The sequence below is a fragment of the Peromyscus leucopus genome, chromosome 4 (genome assembly GCF_004664715.2).
Source record: "Peromyscus leucopus breed LL Stock chromosome 4, UCI_PerLeu_2.1, whole genome shotgun sequence".
NCBI classification, from domain to species: Eukaryota; Metazoa; Chordata; class Mammalia; order Rodentia; family Cricetidae; genus Peromyscus; species Peromyscus leucopus.
This window is the reverse complement of record NC_051066.1, coordinates 131,752,736-131,772,856: the sequence shown is the minus strand read 5'-3', so window position 1 is coordinate 131,772,856 and position 20,121 is coordinate 131,752,736. Positions and strand designations below refer to the sequence as shown.

The window sequence follows — 20,121 nt, the reverse complement described above, 5'->3', positions numbered from 1 at the left end:
CAGAATATACAAATATTGCATGTTTCTCTCACATGTGGAATTTAGATGTTTTTTTTAAAAAGGACACAGAAGTAGAAAAGGGACTATTTGGGAAGAGGAAGGGACCAGGGGGAGGAAGGAGGATGTACAGAAGAGCACATAATGGAGTAAATAGGATCCAAGTATAACATACATGAATATGAAAATGTCATAATGAAACCTATTGTGTTGTATGACGGTTAATATACCATAATAAAAAGTTATTTTAAAAAAGAAAAGGCTTGGGGAGTGATTGTACATGCTTTTTAATCCCGACACTCAGGTGGCAGAGGCAGGTGGATCTCTGAGTTCAAGGCCAGACAGGGCTACATGGTGATACCTTTGTGGCTCACCCTTGGTCCTCCATCTTTTTAAGATCAATAGCCTGGAACATAGAACGGCACATAGGACCCACATAAATACTCACTTAGTATCTACTTTCTACCAGACACTGTTCTACTTACAGAGGACACAGCAGCCAGCTTAATGAGTCCAGCCTAGTGGCAGAGATAATAGACAATCCTGTTTCCATGTTGGTAAGTCCATGCTGCCAAGAGAACCTGTGTAAGGAGAGATCATATCCGTGAGGTAGCCATGCTTGACTTGGGATGTGAAGGTTCTCTGTGTGGGAGAGAATCCCAGGCAGTGGGATCAGCATGTACAGGGAGCCAGAGAGAAGGACCCGAAATAAGCCTGGTGACGCAGTGACCGCACCAGGGAGAGATTCGTTTGTCCTTTAGCTTAAGATCAGTGAAGAGACATCAAATGGGTTTAAAAATTTTTATTACGTTAAAAAAAAAAAATGGCTGCATGGCATTCAACGGTTTAGTTCCCAGCATCCACATGGCGGCTTACAAACATCTCTAACTGCAGTCCCAAGGGATCCAATGCCCTCTTCTGGTCTCCACAGGCACCAGGTACACACACACATGGTACACACACATACACGCAGGCAAAATACTCATATGCATTAACAAGACATTTTAAAAAATTTAATGTGTGTGTATGCATGTACACATGGGTGTAGACATGTGTGAGGCCAGAAGACAACTTGTGGAAGTCATTTCTCTCCTTCCATCATGTGGGTTTCTGAGGGAACTCAGGTTGTCAGGCTTGGTAAGCAAGTGCATTCACCCATTAATCCATCTTGCCTGCCTGAGTTTTTTTAATTTTAAAAAATGATTTTAGGGACTAGAGAGGGGACTCAGTAGTTAAGAGCACTCACCACTCTTCCAGAGGACCCAGGGAGTCCCAGCACCCACATGACAGCTCACAACTCTGTAACTCCAGTTCCAGGGGATCTGACACTTCTGATCTCCACAGGTACTGGGCACAAGTGTGTGGTGCACATACATACACGTGTGATGAACATATGTACAAATGTGCCACATACACGCAGGCAATACACTCACACACATGAAAATAAATCCTTAAATAATTATTAATAGGTTTCATTACGAGATTTTAATACATGCATATCACGTTTATATTCACCCTGCCTTACCTTTACCCCATGCCCTTTCTCCACTCGAATAGTTCTCACTCTGCTGCTTCCATCACACACACACACACACACACACACACACACACACACACACCCCTAGATTCTGTTGAATCATTTTTTGTATGAGTGGCACGCTCAGATTTCCGACTGAGGAATATTACTAGCAAGAGGGGCACGCTGGCGGTGGTGGTGAGCGTGGCTCCCGCACACAGGACACAGTGCGTGCTCAATAAAGATCTGTGAAAAGAAAGAGTTCCAGACTCCCTCTCTTAAAATGACACAGTACAACCGAGTTGCTAAGAATCCACCGGCCCCAACCGTCCCTTACAGGGGAAGAAGCTGAGATACGGAGGGGTAAAGAAAATCATGCATCTAAGGGGGTGAGAACTGATTTAAGTGACTCCAGGCTCAGCCCCGGGCTGGAGACGCTTCCCTACTTTGGGAAGCGAGGAAGCCAGAGACCCGCCTACACTTGCTCACTCAACAATTCTATTTTGTGAGCACCCACTGAGTGTGCTAGGGTGGTGGGACGAAGTAGGAGAACATTGACGGGAGAATAACCAAGGCTATCCTTACCGCCCCTGTTATTAGACACTACGCTAATAATGGCATTATTAGATGGATGTGTCGAGCGCTGTCCAAGCCTTTCCCTCATTTCCTCTGCGCAAGGAAATACTGCTATCCCCATAGCTGGGATGAGCAAACTGAGGCGTGGAGCGTTAGCCTGCACACACACACACACAGCCCTCCGCTGCGATAGCGCCGAACACCTAACCGGACCGCGATCGGACCCAGCACCGGAGCTCGCACGCCCGCGCGCTCGGCACGCCAGCTCCTCAGCTCGCGCGCTCCACCTTGCGCGCCAGGGGACGCCCGGTCACGTGGGCAGGGCCCCGCCCCTCGGGCCCGCCCCGCCCCCGCCGCGCTCCCTCCCTCTCTCCTTCCCTCCCCTCCCTCCCCGGCCCGGTCCGGCCCATCCCCCCCTCCCCACCGGTTCCCTGAGGCCCTGCCGGGTCGGGCTGCGGGCGGCCGGGCGCCGACGGCCGGACGGACGGGCGCACGCGAGGACGGGTGGACGGACGCGCCGAGGGCGCCGGGCACGCACGGCCCGGGCCGGCGCTGCGAGGCCCGCCCGGGAGGGCCGGGGCCGCGCTCAGGTGAGGCGACGGCGACGCTGGCCCGTAAGGGGTGGGCCTGCGGAGCGTCCCGGGCCGGGCCCGGCTGGCTCCGTGGGGAGGAGGCGCCGCCCGGGCCTGGCGCGCGAAGATGGCGCCGGGCGGCCGTGCAGCTCGGCCCGAGTGCGGCCCGGGCCCGCAGCCGCCCCACCCGCCGCCGCGCTCGTGTCCCCGTCGCCATGTTGGGGAGCGGGCCCGGGGCCTGCGGGCGGGGCGCGGGCGGGAGCGGCGGTGGGGAGGGTGCGGGGTCGGGGCTCTGCGGGAGTGCAGGGCGGCCGGGGGTTGCGCCGGGTGGCGCTGCGGCCCTGGAGCCGGTTACCAGCGGGGCGTGAGGTCGGGGCTGGGGGCGCGGAGAAAAGACCCTCCCCCCCCCCGGAGCGAACGGGACCGGCGTTGGGGTTGGTGGGCTGAGGGGGTGGCGGGCCGTGGAGTTGGGTTAGGCCGTGCGCAGTGTTCCGAACCCCGGAGTAGCACCCGGGGGTAGGGGAGGCGGCTTGGGGGCTAAGTCCCGGCTGTCAGGGCTGGAGTAGTTTTTGCATGCACAGGAGGCGATTGCTTAGAAATGGGGGTTGCGAACGCTGGTATCCGAGTGGGGTACTGACGCGGGAATCGGACTGGAAAGGTCCTGGCGCTGAATGGCCAGTCGTTATGACTCCCAAGGGTCTCAGGACCCAGGAGCCCCAAGGAGCCCCTAGTCCTGTTGGAGGCAGCAACAGGAAAAGGGAAAAGCTTGATGAGGAAAGAAAGGGTGGCCGGGGTTGGATGTAGGAGCTGGACAGCAGAAGGTACAGAGTGGAACTGGTTAGGAATGGAGAGAACCTCCATCAACTTAAGTAGTTGTCTTTAAAAGGAGGGACCCGGCTGTTTGGGGGCGGTGACCCAAAGTGTGTTTCCTGGAAGGGGACAGCCGCTACTTAAAGAGCAGGGTCACCTGGGGAGGTCATCTGAAAGGTCTTGTTGAAACTAGTTAGAAGGGTGAAGAACGAGTATGTAAAAACTACGGTGGCTTTAGAGATCATGTCATGGTTTCAGATCAAGTAGTGATTTTAGCCTGAGACATAGAAAGGTCGTTGATTTCCCAAGATAGTCCGAGTTGGTGACAGGGGCTCCTGGATACGGCCTACTGCTTCCTCATTCAACACATTAAAGGGGTTTGCTAACTCAGACAGCACCACATTCTAGAGAGTCAATAATTTTTGTTTGAACAAGTTGGTCAGTACAGAGACTGAGCGAGATATTAAAAAAAAGTATAGATAATCAGTTATTAGATATTTTCTAGATCTCCATTGGTACCAAAAAAAAAAAGCATTAAGAAAAAACGTTTCTAGAGTTTAAAAAGAGGCTGCTCCCTTCTAGATGTTTATTGCACAGCAAAAGAACACAAAGAAACCTGAAAGGAAAAAAGAGCGATGATGGAGACATAGGGTCCCTATCATGTCACTTTAATTGAAGTTCTGTTATAATAGGGAATTCAGAGTTCAAATGGACTGTGAGATAAATCAGCCAGTATATATAGTTGATTTTTAATGCCCCTGAGTTTTGCATCTACAGCTTCAACCAATCAAGGATTGGAAACATTCATTAAAAAAAATTGTATTGTGCTAAACATACAGGTTTTTTTCTTGTCACTATTATTTTTTCTTATTATTATTCCCTAAACTAGACAGCCTAACATCTGTTTACATGACATTTACATTATATTGGGTATTATAGGTATAGGGGATATGTAAGTACTATACCACTTTATATAATGATTTTGATATCCTAGGAGGTCCTGAGAATCCATTGTCCATGGATATACCAAGGAATGACAGACAATACAGGACTCCACATAATTGAAAGAAACCAAACAAACAAACCTTAGAAACTAGATATGGTAGCTCACATCTATAATCTCAGCACACAGGAGGCTTGAGGCAGGAGAGCTTCAAATTTGAATCCAGCCAGGGCTATAGAGGAAAAGAGGTTGGCATTGTAGTTAGATGGTAGAGTATCTGCCTAGGATACAACATAAGGTGCTTAGTTTTATCCCCAGCACAAAAGGGATGGGGAGGGACTTTTAATTAAAAGAATTTGTAAGGATTTTCAACACCACATGTATATTCATGTATGTTTTCTGAGTCTTTCTAATGCAGAGAGGTGGATCTTATGTGTGCTATGGCCCTTGTAGCATGGATCTCTCAAAATAATATTTTTAATTGTATAAAATAAACTACATTGATTACAAAGAAAACCAATTACATTAAAATAGTTACTAAGTGTAAAAATTGTTTAGGCTGATGTATCCTGTATACTTACCTATTTGGGAATGTGGTGGTAGGGATTGAATTCAGGGCCTTGCTCAAGCTAGATAAACACTGTAACACTGAACTATCCCCTTTGCACTGTGTGTGAGTGTGTGTGAGTGTGTGCATGTGCAGTCCTTAATCGAGTAAGTGTATATGCATGTGGAGACCAGAGGTTGAGTTTGGGTGTCTTTCTTGATTGCTTCTCTACCCTATTCTTTTTTTACCTTGACATTTTATTCTCTGTTCTTTGGTTATTTGTGTATGTGTGTAAGTGTGGGGCCATGTGTGTGGAAATCTGAGGACTTGTGGGGATCACTTCTCTTTTTCCACTTATGTGACAGCAGTGCCTTTACCCCCTGAGCCATTTTACCATCCCAACCATTTTATTTTTTTTGAGACAGGGCCTTCCACTAAACCTGGAGCTTATTGATTCAGCTAGACTGACTAGCCAGGGAGCTCCAGGATCTGCCAGTCTTTACCCTCCAGCAATGGGGTCACAGATATGCACTGAACCTACCTTTATGTAAGGACTAGGGTTCCGAACTCAGGTCTGTATGCCCCTGTGGGACAAGCACTTTACGACCTGAGCCATCCTCCAAGCCTTGTATATACTCCGTTACCAGCACAAGTGATGGATCTGATAACTTTAATTTCAAAGACATGTACCTTGAATAAGGTGGAGCACAGTATATGTGCAAGTATGGTCAGAGACAAGATGAGGAAGGTTGAAGGTTATTAAAGACTTGACTGAGGAGTTTAGCCTGAGTCCTCCTCAGGTGAGGAGGAGACAAGACTTTTGAATATATGACAAGGTTTGCTTTTTAAAAGATGAATGGATGTTCTTGTATGTGTGTGTAAACGTGTGCTCATATAGAACACAGAGTTCAATCTCCATTTATCATTTCTCAGACACTGTTTAACTTGGCATACATCTATATCATCCACTCACCCACACCTCTCTCTGTCCGTCTGTCCGTCCATCCATCTGTCCATCCATCCATCAGCTGGGTCTCTTGATGGCCTGGAATTTGCCAAGTAGGGTTGGCTAGCTGCCCAGCAAACCCCAGGATTCTGCCTGTCACTGCCTCTTCAGCACTGGGATTGCAAGTATATGCCACTGTGCCTGTTTTCTTGTTGTTTGTTTGTTTTCTTTTGTTTTAATTGATTCCTGGGATGGAGCTTAGGTCCTCATGCCTGGAAGACAAGAACTTTAAGGACTGTGCTAGCTTCCCAGCACAATAGATGTTCTTTTGAGTTATTGAGGATAGACTGAAGAGAAAGTAAAGAAATAATAAGGACCTAAATTAAGGTTCAGAGATGGACATTGAGCAGAGTTAGACATTCCAGGTGTTGATAACTGATACTATGAGTGATAAGGGAGCATTTTTAAACTTTAGTTTGGATGATGATTGTCAAAAAACATTTTTTTTCAGTGAAATAAAGATGAATGGAAAATTGTCACAGATAATAAGTTAGAAAGTTTTTTTGTTGTTTGTTTTTGTTTTTTACCATTTCAAAGCTGTTAAGTGTAGTATAATTTTTGCTTAGAAAAATTCGAGGTGTCACTGACATAAAAAGTAGGATAAGATACAGAAAGTATTCCTAGAGTGTAGGAATTACAGCTTCCTACGTTAAGATTCACCAACTAGATCACAGGTCAAATCTTGTCAACCACCTGTTTTTGTAAAGAATGTTTCATTGGAGTACAACCACACTCATTTATGTAGCATCTATGGCTCTGAGTGTTCCAGAATTGAGCAGTTATGACAGAGAATTTATATCAGCTCACACAGTTGAAAATACCCTTTTACAAATGTTTGTTAAACCTTGATTTACTTTTGATGTGTTAGATGTTCAACTTCTACTTTGTGATCCAGTTTCTATACTTCGAAGAATTGCCATCTTGCTTTTGCTTTTCTGGCTGGATTCCCCTCCCTGCTCAGTGTGCCTGCAACATGACATAGACCCCTGAATATTTTTTATTGTTCAGTGATAGCAAATCGACTGTTCCGGAGTCTGCTGAGTGGGTTACTGTGATAGTGTTAGGTTTACACAATTTACACCCAGCTGGGGCTTTTTCTGTTAGATTATATATTTTCCTATTATTTTTTTAAGAGTTCTTTTACATATTCTAATTATTAACCCTTGTATATATGCATTATAGATGTCATTTCCCAATTTGTTACATATTTTAAAACTCTGAAAGTTGAAAATTCATAGCTGAATGACAGAATTTGCCTGGCACGCTCAGTGCCTTGGACTTGAACCTTAGCGATGGAAGAAAAAAAAAACTGGGAGGGGCTGGAGGGGTGGCTCAGTGGTTAAGAGCACTCAGTGCTCTTGTACATGACCCGGGTTCAGTTTCCCACACCTGCTTTGCAATTTGCAGCAGTCTAATTTCAGGGGGTCCAATGCCCTCTTCTGGTCTCCATGGATACTGCATACATGTGGTACACATACATTCATTTAGACAAAGTGCTCATACACATAAAATATAAGTATTTAAATTAATAAATTAAAATAAATCTACTTAAGGTTGCTAAAAGTTTGGAATTTTACTGTCAATTTTATCAATCTTTTCCTCCCCCAAGATTTTTAAGTTACTGTGTACATTATCTTCTAGAATTTCAACTGTTTTGCCTTTAATTTTTAGATCTCTGATCCACTTTGTGTGTGGGATGAGGATAGGTGCAATTTCATTATTTCATCTATGTATAATCAGTGATCTCAATACCAAATACTGAATAGTACTTGCTTTCAAATTGTAAGCTTTTTTGGTGGAATCTGAGGTCCTAATTTCAGCTTTGCTGTTTAATAATTGCATGACCTGGAACAGATTTATATAACATTTGTGTCTTAGCTTTTTCATCTTTAAAATAAAGATAATAGTACTTACTTTGTAGAGTTGTTAAAAGGGTTATATTAATTCCTGTAACATAGAACAGTGCCTAGCACCTACAAAATGTTCAATAAATGTTAGCTGCTATTTATAGCTACTGTTCATGTCTCATTCTCCAGCACCTGGCACAGAGTAGGGACTCATCATAGTTAAATAGTTACATATATTTGGCTCTCAGGTTAATTCAGAATGATTGAGAGCTAGGTGGAGACAACTGGAAGGAATTTCTTGGTCGTGTCTTTAAAATTTTACACAAACTTCTGAATTTCTGACTTGTCCTGAAAACTTGGAAGATCTGTCAACACCAAACTCCTATTCTTTCATAGAAAAACTCAGCAAAACTTGTAGGCAGATGCATTTTCTAGTTCTTCGTGCTCTGCAGTACTCTTACTTATGGTTTTATGGTTTTGTAGACATTTGATTTTCTGATTCTTTCTTTTTTGGAGTTTTGAATATTGTCTCTTCTAAGAAATAGCAAATGGGATAAGGTTGGAATGACTGAAAATAGACATGGGTTTATGGGCAGGTTAAATACTAAAATATATTTAAAAAGCTGAGCTATACTTACTTGAACACAGTGAATAAAGTGAGAATTTAATTTGTAAGATGAAGTGAAATTCATTTCAACTGTGCATTGGGTACTGCGCTACATTAGAAATTACCACACTGGTGATAGAGAACTTGCTAGCCAGCTTTACAAAACATTGCAAAAGAGGTCTTTATACTTGTGATATAGAGCTGCTGTCTTAACAGTTCCACAAGAGAGAGGAAACAGGAATTCATTCTTTGAACATTTGTTTTATTAAGAACTATCATGTATGCCACAAACTGGCTAGAACTCACACTGCAGAGTCGACAGGATACCAAGATGAATATAGCAGAGTTTGTGTGATGAGTGTCTGTAATGTATTGTGGAGCTGAGCTAGAGCCTCAAGAATGGTGAGACTTAATACTTGAAGATGATACACTATTTTACAGACTGGTGAGTCATGAGTATAGTGGTGTGTGCTGAGGGGTAAGAATCTATCTAGTTCAGGGCTTGTGAGACAGCTTAGCAGATAAAGGCACTTGCCTGAGTTTGATTGCCAGAAGCCACCTTAAAGTAGGGGAAAACTGACTTAACAAAGTTGTCCTCTGACTTGTATACACACACACACACACACACACACACACACACACACACACACACACACACACACGAGTTCAATTTGCCTGGAAAACAGGTTGTTACACAGTGTTTTTGGAGATAAGGCTCAAAATGAAGATTGTATGGCAGCAACAATGATAGATAAAACTTTTAAAAGGAGTGGTCATATTTTGCATGTCTACGATTTGCTAAATAGGTGCTGAGCATTTCACAAGTTATATTTTATTTGATCTTCATAATAACTTAGTGAAGAAGCCTCTGCTTTTTTTTTCGAGACAGGGTTTCTCTGTGTAGCTTTGCGCCTTTCCTGGAACTTGCTTTGGAGACCAGGCTGGCCTCGAACTCACAGAGATCTGCCTGCCTCTGCCTCCCGGGTGCTGGGATTAAAGGCGTGCACCACCACCGCCCGGCGAAGCCGCTGCTTTTTAAAATTCCTTTTTATAGACTAAGCAAGAAATGTAGGTAACAGTTGATAATAAATTGGCATTCAGGCAGTCTAGTTGCAAAGCCTGTCTTCCTAATTTGTGCATTTGCTAACGGACCGTGGTTGATTTTTTTGGTTGTTTGTTGTTGTTGTTGTTTTGCTTTGTTTTAAGACAGCTTCTCTCTATGGAGCCCAGGTTAGTGTTGAATTTGAGATACTCCTGCTTTCTTTCCAGAGTGCTGGGATTACAGGTTTATGCCACACACCTGGTTTGTGGAAGACTTTGAATGTTCTATTTCTTCTTGTTTTAGGATGGAGAGTTTGACTTGATTGATTAAACAGTAGGAAGTCATCAAAAGTTTCTAGTGTTGTAATGAAAGCTGTCTGTTAGGAAAAGAAGCCCTTTTGTGAAGTACTGGATCAACACAGGGAGAGTGGGAAGCGATGGAGCTGATGTATTCCCTCCCTGCTCAGTAGATTGGGTACTTCTTGAGGGTTGGGCCAGGGGTTGCTCCTATATTCTCCTTTCCTTGCCATTGACTCCAAATTCTACCTACTGTGTAATCTAGCATATTGATCTTTTAAATATTTGATCTTTTTCTACTTTAATTTATTCTAAAAAAAATACATATGGTGGGTGCCTAGGAGCTCAACAAATATTTGCTGAGTTGGTTAATTAATTAATTTCTAGGCCTGGAACAATGTCTCAGCAAGGAAGAATGTATATTGTTCTTGCAAAGGACCTGAGTTTGATTTCCAGCACCCATATCAGGCAGCTCATAACTACCTGTAACTCCATTTCCAGGAGATCTGACAGCCCTTTGTGCTCCTCAGACAGACAGACACAGACACAGACACACACACACACACACACACACACACACACACACACACACTCACAGATAACTAGTGAACTATTTAATAAATGTCTACAGCCATAAATGGATAAGTACATAAAGGAAATAAGCCTTATTGGTGGAAGGATAAATGGCAGCCATACAGCTTGATATGCTGTGTTTTTATATACAAACTAGAACACATAATTGTGAGGGATTTTCTGTTCTGTATCATTTAGGATAATAATGATCAACCAATAATATTAGTGTCAGTTAATAATACTAGTGATCACCAAATTTGAAGGGCACTTAGACTATAAATAGGTATTTATGTTCTGTATATATCAATGTCTAACATCAGCTGTATATATCAATGTCTAACATCAGCATCCCCAGTATGCACACAAAAAGGCAACAAGTTCTCATTAGCAGTCTCCTTTACTAATATTAAACCTGTTGAGTATTTATCCCACACTGCCCATTTATTTACATTTTTTAAAGATCAAACAGGGGTCTCATGGGAAGAAATAGTGGTGAATTTGTGAATCAGATAATTATTTGGGAAATTATTTATTAGATTAAGTCCCTTCCTATATTATTAATTTTTAAAAATTACATTTATTTATTAATTTTGTTGTGTGTGGGGGCATGTAGAGGTCAGAGGACAACTTGTGGGAGTCTGTTTTCTCTTACCATGCAGCTCTCAGGGGTTGAACTTAAGTTGTTGGGCTTGGTAACAATTGTCTTTAACTGTTGAGCATTTCACCATCTCTTTTTCCATATTTATTTAATGTTTTATGAAAGTAACTCTGTGGTCTTTCTATAAAATATAGACTTAAAGAATTAAGCAGTTGGAGAAATTAAAAAGTACCGTCATTACCCACCAAGTGTCAGCAAAGCAGGAAAGATTTCTAGGTAAACTACATTTTACTAGACTAAGAGAAAAATCAAGACTAGGTACCGTGACACATGCCTATAATCCTAACACTCAGGAGCCTGAGGTAGGAGGATTTCTATTTCCTACCAAGCCTGGCCTAGATAGTGAGAAGAGAGTAAGGCAAATCAAGTAGCTCCCAAGTAAGTTATTTTTAAACATCTTTTTCCATTGTGGACATTAGCTAAGAACAATATGTGTACATATCAATATTATGTGTATTGACATAACAAGTAGTAGCTATGAATCTAGGAATGTTTCGTAAGAAATAGTGTCACTGGACTGGATATGTAGCTCAGCGGTAGAGTGGTTGTTGTGAATGTTCAAGGGCCTGGCTTGGGTACCCAGCACCAAGAAAACAAAAAATAAGAATTTTCAGTAGAAAATTTTCGTGTTGTGTTTAACTTGTCAGCATATGTGGAGATGATGCATTCAGAACTATTCAGATGAAAATAAGTGTGTTGGGGGTGGGGAATGTGACTGGTAGTCAGTATATATTGAATGCATGCCAGTGTTGAGAGCCATGAACAGGGTATGAGTATGTCTGGGCTTCAGTTTCCATGGAGGATTTATTTCAGATCCTTTTGGATACCAAAACTCAGAGATGCTCATTCCCCTATAAAAATGCTGTCCTATTTGCTTTTAACCTCTGTATCCTCCTGTATTCTTGGAATTTTCTCTAGATTATTTATAATGCCTAATACAGTATAAATACTATGTAATTAGTTATAATGTATTGTTTAGAGAGTTATAAAAAGAAAAAATCAGTACAAATGTAATTTTCTACTTTTTAATGCAGTCCCCTCAGGTACAGAGGGCCATCAATAATTTCTCCTTTCCAGAAACAGTTCATCTAGAAAGGTCCTGTGAACATAAAGGAGGGAAAGAGTCACAGCACTCGGTAGACTAAGGCAGGAGAAGGAAGGATCACAAGTTTGAAGCTATTGTAGGCCATGTAGTGAGTTCCAGTTCAGCTGGACTACATCACAAGACCATCTCTGGATGCAGAACAGCACAGTGCTGTGGGAATTCGGAAAATAGATTACTTCTTGGAAAGTTAAGAGAAGGCTTTGTGGAGAAGGTGGTGGGTTGGTTTTCTTGGGATTCAGTTACAGAGAAGCAAACTCAGTGACTTAAAACAGCTGAAGTTTATTCTCTCACAGCTCGGAGGCCCAGACCTAGGCTAGACTCCGAACTCAGGGTGCCAGCAAGTTCATAGTTCCTCAGACTTCGGTAAACTCCTTCTATCTTTCTGCTTTAGTCTCTGAACGCCAGGACTAAGTTTGAGACCTGAGCTGCCCTGCACAGCTCGCATCAGTTTTCAATGCTTCTTTGCCACAGATCATTCTAGTCTCTTCCTTTGTTGTCACGTGGAGCTAGCCCAGTGTCTCTATGTCCAAATGTCCTTCTTAGAAAGATAAGAGTCATTGGATTAAGAGCCTTCTCTGATACCACCTCATCTTAACTAGTTTCCTATTCCGAATGAAATCCCTTTCTGAAAATCAAGGCTTAAACAGATCGGAGGACACAATTCATCTCTTAATAGGTAGCACTTGAGATGGCACAGAGCTAGTACATTAAAATGTACTAAGTAGGCCAGCAAGACAGCTCAGTAGGGAAAGGTGCTTGCTGCTTTCCACAGAGTTGTCCTCTGACCTCCACATTCACACCATGACACATATGTCCCACACACACCATGAACACATATACACAATCAAAAAATTTACTAAATAAATGAATAAAGAGGAAGATTGGGAGAAGTGGGGAGGTGAATCGAGGGAATGCTGGACATAAAAAGGTTAAAGCATGTTTAGGTAATTGAATGGTGAGGTGTTTGATCGCTGGTATGTTGCGTTGTGGAGAGATGAAGCCAGAGCAGTTTGTTGGTGGCATGGGCACCAGGTTCAGGACATTTCCATGTTGGTGGCTGGACAGTGTTTGGGAGTACGATGTCACTGCAGAATTTTTAAATAGTGGGCAATGATTCAAGGTTTGGGTAACTGATTCAAGTTTTAGGGGCAGTTATCAGGAGATCATGGATAAGTAAACACCCTGAATTAAAATAGAGGGTCAGTGATTTAATGCATCTGTCATTTGCTCATGCCAGTAATTCTTCATTAGGACAGTCAAAAAGAAGCCCTTCTTAAGAAGAACAATTGTGGTTGATATATTGTGCACCCCAATAAACTTATCTGGGGGTCAGAGAACAGAATAGTCACTATATTAAACAAAGCGGTTAGGCAGTGGTAGCACACACCTTTAATCCTAGCATGTAGGAGGCAGAGATCCGTCTGGATCTCTGTGAGTTCAAAGCCACATTGGAAACAGCCAACCACGGTGACACATGCTTTTTTTTTTTTTTTAAATTTTTATTTATTTATTATGTATACAGTGTTCTGCCTATATGTATGCCTGCAGGCCAGAAGAGGGCACCATATCCCATTATAGATGGTTGTGAGCCACCATGTGGTTGCTGGGAATTGAACTCAGGACCTTTGGAAGAGCAGCCAGTGCTCTCAACCGCCGAGCCATCTCTCCAGCCCCGACACATGCTTTTAATCCCAGGAAGTGATGGCAGGAAGCAGAAAGGTATATAAGGCGTAAGGACCAGGAACTAGAGTCTTGTTAGGCTTTTAGGCTTTTAGCAGTAGTTCAGCTGAAATCCATTTGGATGAGGACACAGAGGCTTCCAGTTGAGGAAACAGGATCGGCTGAGAAGTTGGCGAGGTGAGGTAGCTGTGGCCTGTTCTGTCTCTGATCTTCCAGCATTCACCCCAACACCCGGCTCCAGGTTTGTTTGTTGTTTTTTTTTTTTTGTTTTTTTTTGGTTTTTCAAGACAGGGTTTCTTTGTGTAGCTTTGCGCCTTTTCCTGGAACTCACTTGGTAGCCCAGGCTGGCCTCAAACTCACAGAGATCCGCCTGCCTCTGCCTCCCGAGTGCTGGGATTAAAGGCGTGTGCCACCACTGCCCGGCCCAGGTTTGTTTTTATTAATAAGACCTTTTAAGATTCGTGCTACATCTGGCGCCCAGCAAGCTATAGCCCAGTAAGCCTTGAGGATTTTATGAAGCCTTTCTTCTTGGTCAGTCATCTGTGGGCACTGGCAAGTAGCTTTTTTGATAATCATATTGCTTTCATTTTCTTACAGACTTTTCTTCAAACTTCTCTTTGCTGTCCTTTATTTCTTGTTTTTTTCTCTAAACCTGTTCAGCTTTTCCATATTCTTTAAAAGCTCTGATGTGAGCTAGAGCAATGGCTTGGTGGTTTTAAGAGCTCTCTTGCTGCTCTTGCAGAGGACCTAGGTTCACAACTGTTCATAACTCCAGTTTCAGGAACTCTGATAGCCTCTTCTCTCTCCATTGGCATCAGGCACACACATCCTGCACATGAATAACATGTAGGCAAAACACTCAAACACATAAATTTGAAAAATATATCTGGAAACATGTAAAAAAAAAGCTGTGTACTATTCAAGGTAATGATAGATCCCCCTCTCCCTGTGTGAGTGTGTGTGCATGCACATGCATGAATGCTTGTGTGTGCCATGTGTGTGCTCATGAGCATGTAAATGCACATGTAGTACATGCAAGTGTATGTGCCAATGTGGAGGCCGGAGGTCAAATTGGGTGTCATCTTTGATTGCTCTCCACTTTTTCTACTACTACTATTTTGAGACAGGGTGTCTAATCTAATGTGAAGCTCACAGATTGGCTAGACCAGCTGGCCAGTGAACCCCAGGGAATCCTTTTCTTTCTCCCTCATAGCACTGGGGTTATAGGTGTATTACTTTTCTGTTGTTCTAATTTCACCATGGCCAAGGCAATTTGTAAAAGAAAGCATTTCATTGAGCTTAGGGTTCCAGAGGGTTAGAGTCCGTGTTATCAGAGCAAAGGCATCGCAGCAGGAACAGCTGAGTCTCACACCTTGAACCCAAAGTAGGAGGCAAAGGAAGCAAGCTCTAAATGGTATGAGTCTTTTGAAACCTCAAAGCCTGCCCCCAGTGACATACTTCCTTCATCAAAGCCATACCTCCTAATCCTCCACAAACAGCTCCCAACTGAGGACCTGATGAGACTTGTGAGAGACAGTCTTGTTCAAACCACAGTAGGTGTGTGCTCATGGTTTTATTTTTGTTTTTATGTGCATGAGTATTTTGCCTGCCTGGTACCTTTGCAGGTCAGAAGAAAGCATTAGATCACCTGGAACTGGAGTTACAGATGGTTGTGAGCCACTGTGTGAGTGTTGGAAACTGAACCTAGTTCCTCTGCAAGAGAAACAAGTGCTCTTTAACCATAAGCCATTTCTCCATCCCTTATACCAAACTTTTTACAAGGGTCCTAGAGATCCAAATTCAGTCCTTAAACTGGCACAGAAAGCACTTTACTTACTGAGTCATCTACTGGCTTCTTTTCTCTTTCATGAAAGCTTATTGGCTTTGTCCACAATAGGACTGTATTCAAATTGTGAATACTCATTCAAATTATGATCAATAATGGTCTTCAGGTGCTTCTCCTTAGTTGTATCAAGGCAATTCTTCTTGATTTTGTGTTTAAGAACAATTATCCCTATGAAATTTTTAAAAATTGTGTTTATTGCAAACACATAGTTTTGTTTTGTTGTTGATTTTTTCAAAACAGGGTTTCTCTGTGTAGCTTTGGAGTCTTTCCTGGAACTCACTCTGTAGACCAGACTAGACTGGGTTTGAACTCACAGATAAAATATATGTTATGTGTTTTGTAGTTTTTCTACGTTTATTTCTTTATGTCGGTAGCCTGGATTTTCAGGGCATCTTCCCTAATCAAACCTGATCCGTATCAACCTGGAATAAATCCACAGCCTCTCATTTCCTGTAGAAATAAAATCATAACCTCTCTCCCAAAGCAACACACCTTTTGACTTCCGCTTTGAAGTCAAGATGTTTTTAAAATATATAGGTTGGTTTAATCTAGCAACTTTCATAATCTAATGTCTTGTAGCAGCTCTTTCATCAACAATCAAAAAATTTAAAGGTAACACAATAATATACAGGATTCAGACTCTCTGTGTATTTTCCATCTTTACATACTTATTGTTTTTTATTTTACCTTTTTAAGGACTTTATTATTATTATTTTTTTTGTTTGTTTTTTGTTTTTGTTTTTTTTTTTTTTTGGTTTTTTTTCGAGACAGGGTTTCTCTGTGTAGCTTTGCACCTTTCCTGGAACTCACTTGGTAGCCCAGGCTGGCCTCGAACTCACAGAGATACGCCTGCCTCTGCGTCCCGAGTGCTGGGATTAAAGGTGTGCGCCACCACCGCCCGGCTGGACTTTATTATTTTTAAACTGTTTTTTAGCCTATGACTTTTTCTTTTTTCTCCCAAGCCTGTGTATATTTTTAAACACACTGTAACGCGCCTAGAGGTTTTATTTGTCTGGATCTGTCTTTACTGAGCGTCTGTATTGTTTTTTGATCACATGAGATGAATCTTAAACTGCTGTCTGACCCTGGCACCGCTCAGCTTAGTAAATGGTGCTGGTGCATAGCGGTTGGCGGCTGCCTCCTTCTCCCTTAGTCCCCTGAGATCTTAGCCTCAAGGCGGAGGTACCAGGGGGCCACATTTACTGCCCCAACTCTGGGAAGTTTTTTGATACACACTGCCACCGAGTAGTATGCCGCCTGCTGCTCATAAACCCCATTTAAGTGTTGGGTAGCAGGGCCTGTTAAAAGAGCCGCTCCTGTGTTTGCCGCTAGCACCGAGCCTACCAGAGAAAAGGCAGTTACCAAGAAGCTGTGTTTGACTCCCGTTTTTGTGTGTATGCCCACAAATGTAATAAATAAAATTTTAAAAATTGCTAGGCTGGGCGGTGATGGCACACGCCTTTAATCCCAGCACTTGGGAGGCAGAGGTAGGTGGATCTCTGGGGTACAGAGTGAGTTCCAGGAAAGGCGCAAAGCTACACAGAGAAACCCTGTCTCGGAAAAAAACAAAAAAACAAAAATAAAAACTGCTTACAGTTGTAAATATCTTTTTGGTTTTTGTTCTGTTTTGTTTTTGTTTTTGTTTTTTGTCTTTTGAGAGAGGGTTTCTTTGTGTAGCTCTGGCTGTCCTGGTGATCCACCTGCCTCTGCCTCCCAAGTGCTGGGATTAAAGGTGTGCAGCACCACGTCCAGTTGTAAATCTCTTTTTTTTTTATTAGCATAATCTTTTTTTTTTCCTTTTTTATTTTACAATACCATTCAGTTCTACATATCAGCCACAGATTCCCTTGTTCTTCCCCCTCCTGCCCCCTCCCCTTCCCCCCACCTCACCTCCCATTCCCACCTCACCTCCCATTCCCACCTCCTCCAGGGCAAAGCCTCCCCCAAAGACTGAGATCGACCTGGTAGACTCAGTCCAGGCAGGTCCAGTCCCCTCCTCCCAGATTGAGCCAAGCGTCCCTGCATAAGTCCCAGGTTTCAAACAGCCAACTCATGCAATGAGCACAGGACCTGGCACCACTGCCTAGTTGCCTCCCAAACAGATCAAGCTAATCAACTGTCTCACCTATTCAAAGGGCCTGCTCCAGTTGGCCCCTCAGCCTTTGGTTCATAGTTCATGTGTTTCCATTCATTTGGCTATCTGTCCCTGTGCTTTATCCAACCATGGTTTCAACAATTCTCGCTCATATAAACCCTCCTCTTTCTCGATAATTAGACTCCCAGCGCTCCACCTGGGGCCTAGCCATGGATCTCTGCATCCAGATTCCTCAGTCCTTGGATGGGGTTTCTGGAACAACTATTAGGGTGTTTGGCCATCCCATCACCAGAGTAGGTCAGTTTCGGCTGTCTCTCGACCATTGCCAGCAGTCTATTGTTGGGGTATCTTTGTGGATTTCTGTGGGCCTCTTTAGCACTTTGTTTCTTCCTTTTTCATGTGGTCTTCATTTACCATGGTCACCTATTCCTTGTTCTCCCTCTCTGTTCTTGATCCAGCTGGGATCTCCCGCTCCCACAGGCTCTCTTTCCCTCGACCCTCGCCCTTCATTACTCCCACTCATGTCCAGGTTGTTCATGTAGATCTCAGCCATTTCTCCGTCATTGGGTGATCCTTATGTCTTTCTTGGGGTCCTGTTTTCCAGGTAGCCTCCCTGGTGATGTGAGTAGCAGTCCAGTCATCCATGTTCCACCTCTAGTATCCTCCTATGAGTGAGTACATACCATATTTGTCTTTCTGAGTTTGGGTTACCTCACTCAGGATGATTTTTTTCTAGATCCATCCATTTGCCTGAAAACCTCATGATGTCATTGTTTTTCTTTGCTGAGTAGTATTCCATTGTGTATATGTGCCACAATTTATTTATCCATTCTTCAGTTGAAGGGCATCTAGGTTGTTTCCAGGTTTTGGCTATTACAAACAATGCTGATATGAACATAGCTAAGCAAGTGCTCTTGTGGTATGATTGAGCATTTCTTGGGTATATGCCCAAGAGTGGTATAGCTGGATCTTGGGGGAGATTGATTCCCAATTTTCTAAGAAAGCGCCATATTGATTTCCAAAGTGGTTGTACAAGCTTGCATTCCCACCAGCAGTGGAGGAGAGTTCCCCTAGTTCCACATCCTCTCCAGCATAAAGTGTCTTCAGTGTTTTTGATCTTAGCCATTCTGACAGGCGTAAGGTGGTATCTCAGAGTTGTTTGATTTGCATTTCCCTGATGATTAGGGATGTTGAGCAATTCCTTAAATGTCTTTCAGCCATTTGAGTTTCCTCTGTTGAGAATTCTCTGTTTAGTTCTATAGCCCATTTCTTAATTGGACTGTTGGTCGTTTTGATGTCTAATTTCTTGAGTTCCTTATATATTCTGGATATCAGTCCTCTGTCAGATGTGGGGTTGGTGAAGACCTTTTCCCATTCTGTAGGCTGTCACTTTGCCTTGTTGACCGTATCCTTTGCTCTACAAAAGCTTCTCAGTTTCAAGAGGTCCCATTGATTGATTGTTTCTCTCAGTGTCTGTGCTGCTGGTGTTATATTTAGGAAGTGATCTCCTATGCTAATGCGTTCAAGACTACTTCCTACTTTCTCTTCTAGCAGGTTCAGAGTAGCTGGATTTATGTTGAGGTCCTTGATCCACTTAGACTTAAGTTTTGTGCACGGTGACAGATATGGATCTATTTTCAGCCTTCTACACGTTGATATCCAGTTATGCCAGCACCATTTGTTGAAGATGCTTTCTTTTTTCCACTGTACACTTTTGGCTTCTTTGTCAAAAATTATATGTTCATAGGTGTGCGGGTTAATGTCAGGGTCTTCAATTCAATTCCATTGGTCCACATGTCGGTTTTTATGTCAATACCAAGCTGTTTTTATTACTGTAGCTCTATAGTAGAGCTTGAAGTCAGGGATCGTGATGCCTCCAGAGGTTGTTTTATTGTACAGGATTCTTTTGGCTATCCTGGGTTTTTTGTTTTTTCATATGAAGTTGAGTATTATTCTTTCCAGGTCTGTGAAGAATTGTGTTGGTATTTTGATGGGAATTGCATTGAATCTGTAGATTGCTTTTCGTAAAATTGCCATTTTTACTATGTTGGTCCTGCCTATCATGGGAGATCTTTCCATTTTCTGGCATCTTCTTCAATTTCTTTTTTCAGGGACTTAAAGTTCTTGTCATATAGGTCCTTCACTTGCTTGGTTAGTGTTACCCCAAGGTATTTTATGTCATTTGTGGCTATTGTAAAGGGTGATGTATCTCTGATTTCTTTCTCAGCTTCTTTGTCCATTGTATGTAGGAGGGCTACTGATTTTTTTGAGTTGATATTGTATCCTGCTATGTTGCTGAAGGTGTTTATAAGCTTTATCAGTTCCTTGGTGGAATCTTTGGGGTCGCTCAAGTATACTATCATGTCATCTGCAAATAGGGAAAGCTTGACTTCTTCCTTTCCAAT

The 20,121-nt window shown here is 42.8% G+C and overlaps 1 protein-coding gene across 9 annotated transcripts in view; it reads left to right on the top strand.

Annotated features, from left to right (window-relative positions):
- Nucleotides 1-2,495: 2,495 nt before the first annotated feature.
- Ncoa6 (nuclear receptor coactivator 6) overlaps nt 2,496-20,121 on the top strand; it is an 89,334-nt gene continuing 71,708 nt past the window's right edge. For 5 of the 9 annotated variants that reach the window (XM_028888982.2, XM_028888981.2, XM_028888980.2 and 2 more), the window contains exon 1: nt 18,334-18,387. The gene's annotated coding sequence lies outside the window, so the exon portion shown is untranslated. Of the gene's footprint in view, nt 2,680-18,329; nt 18,388-20,121 lie in introns of those variants that run through there. The other 4 variants (XM_028888978.2, XM_028888976.2, XM_037205343.1 and 1 more) reach the window with 3 other exon arrangements.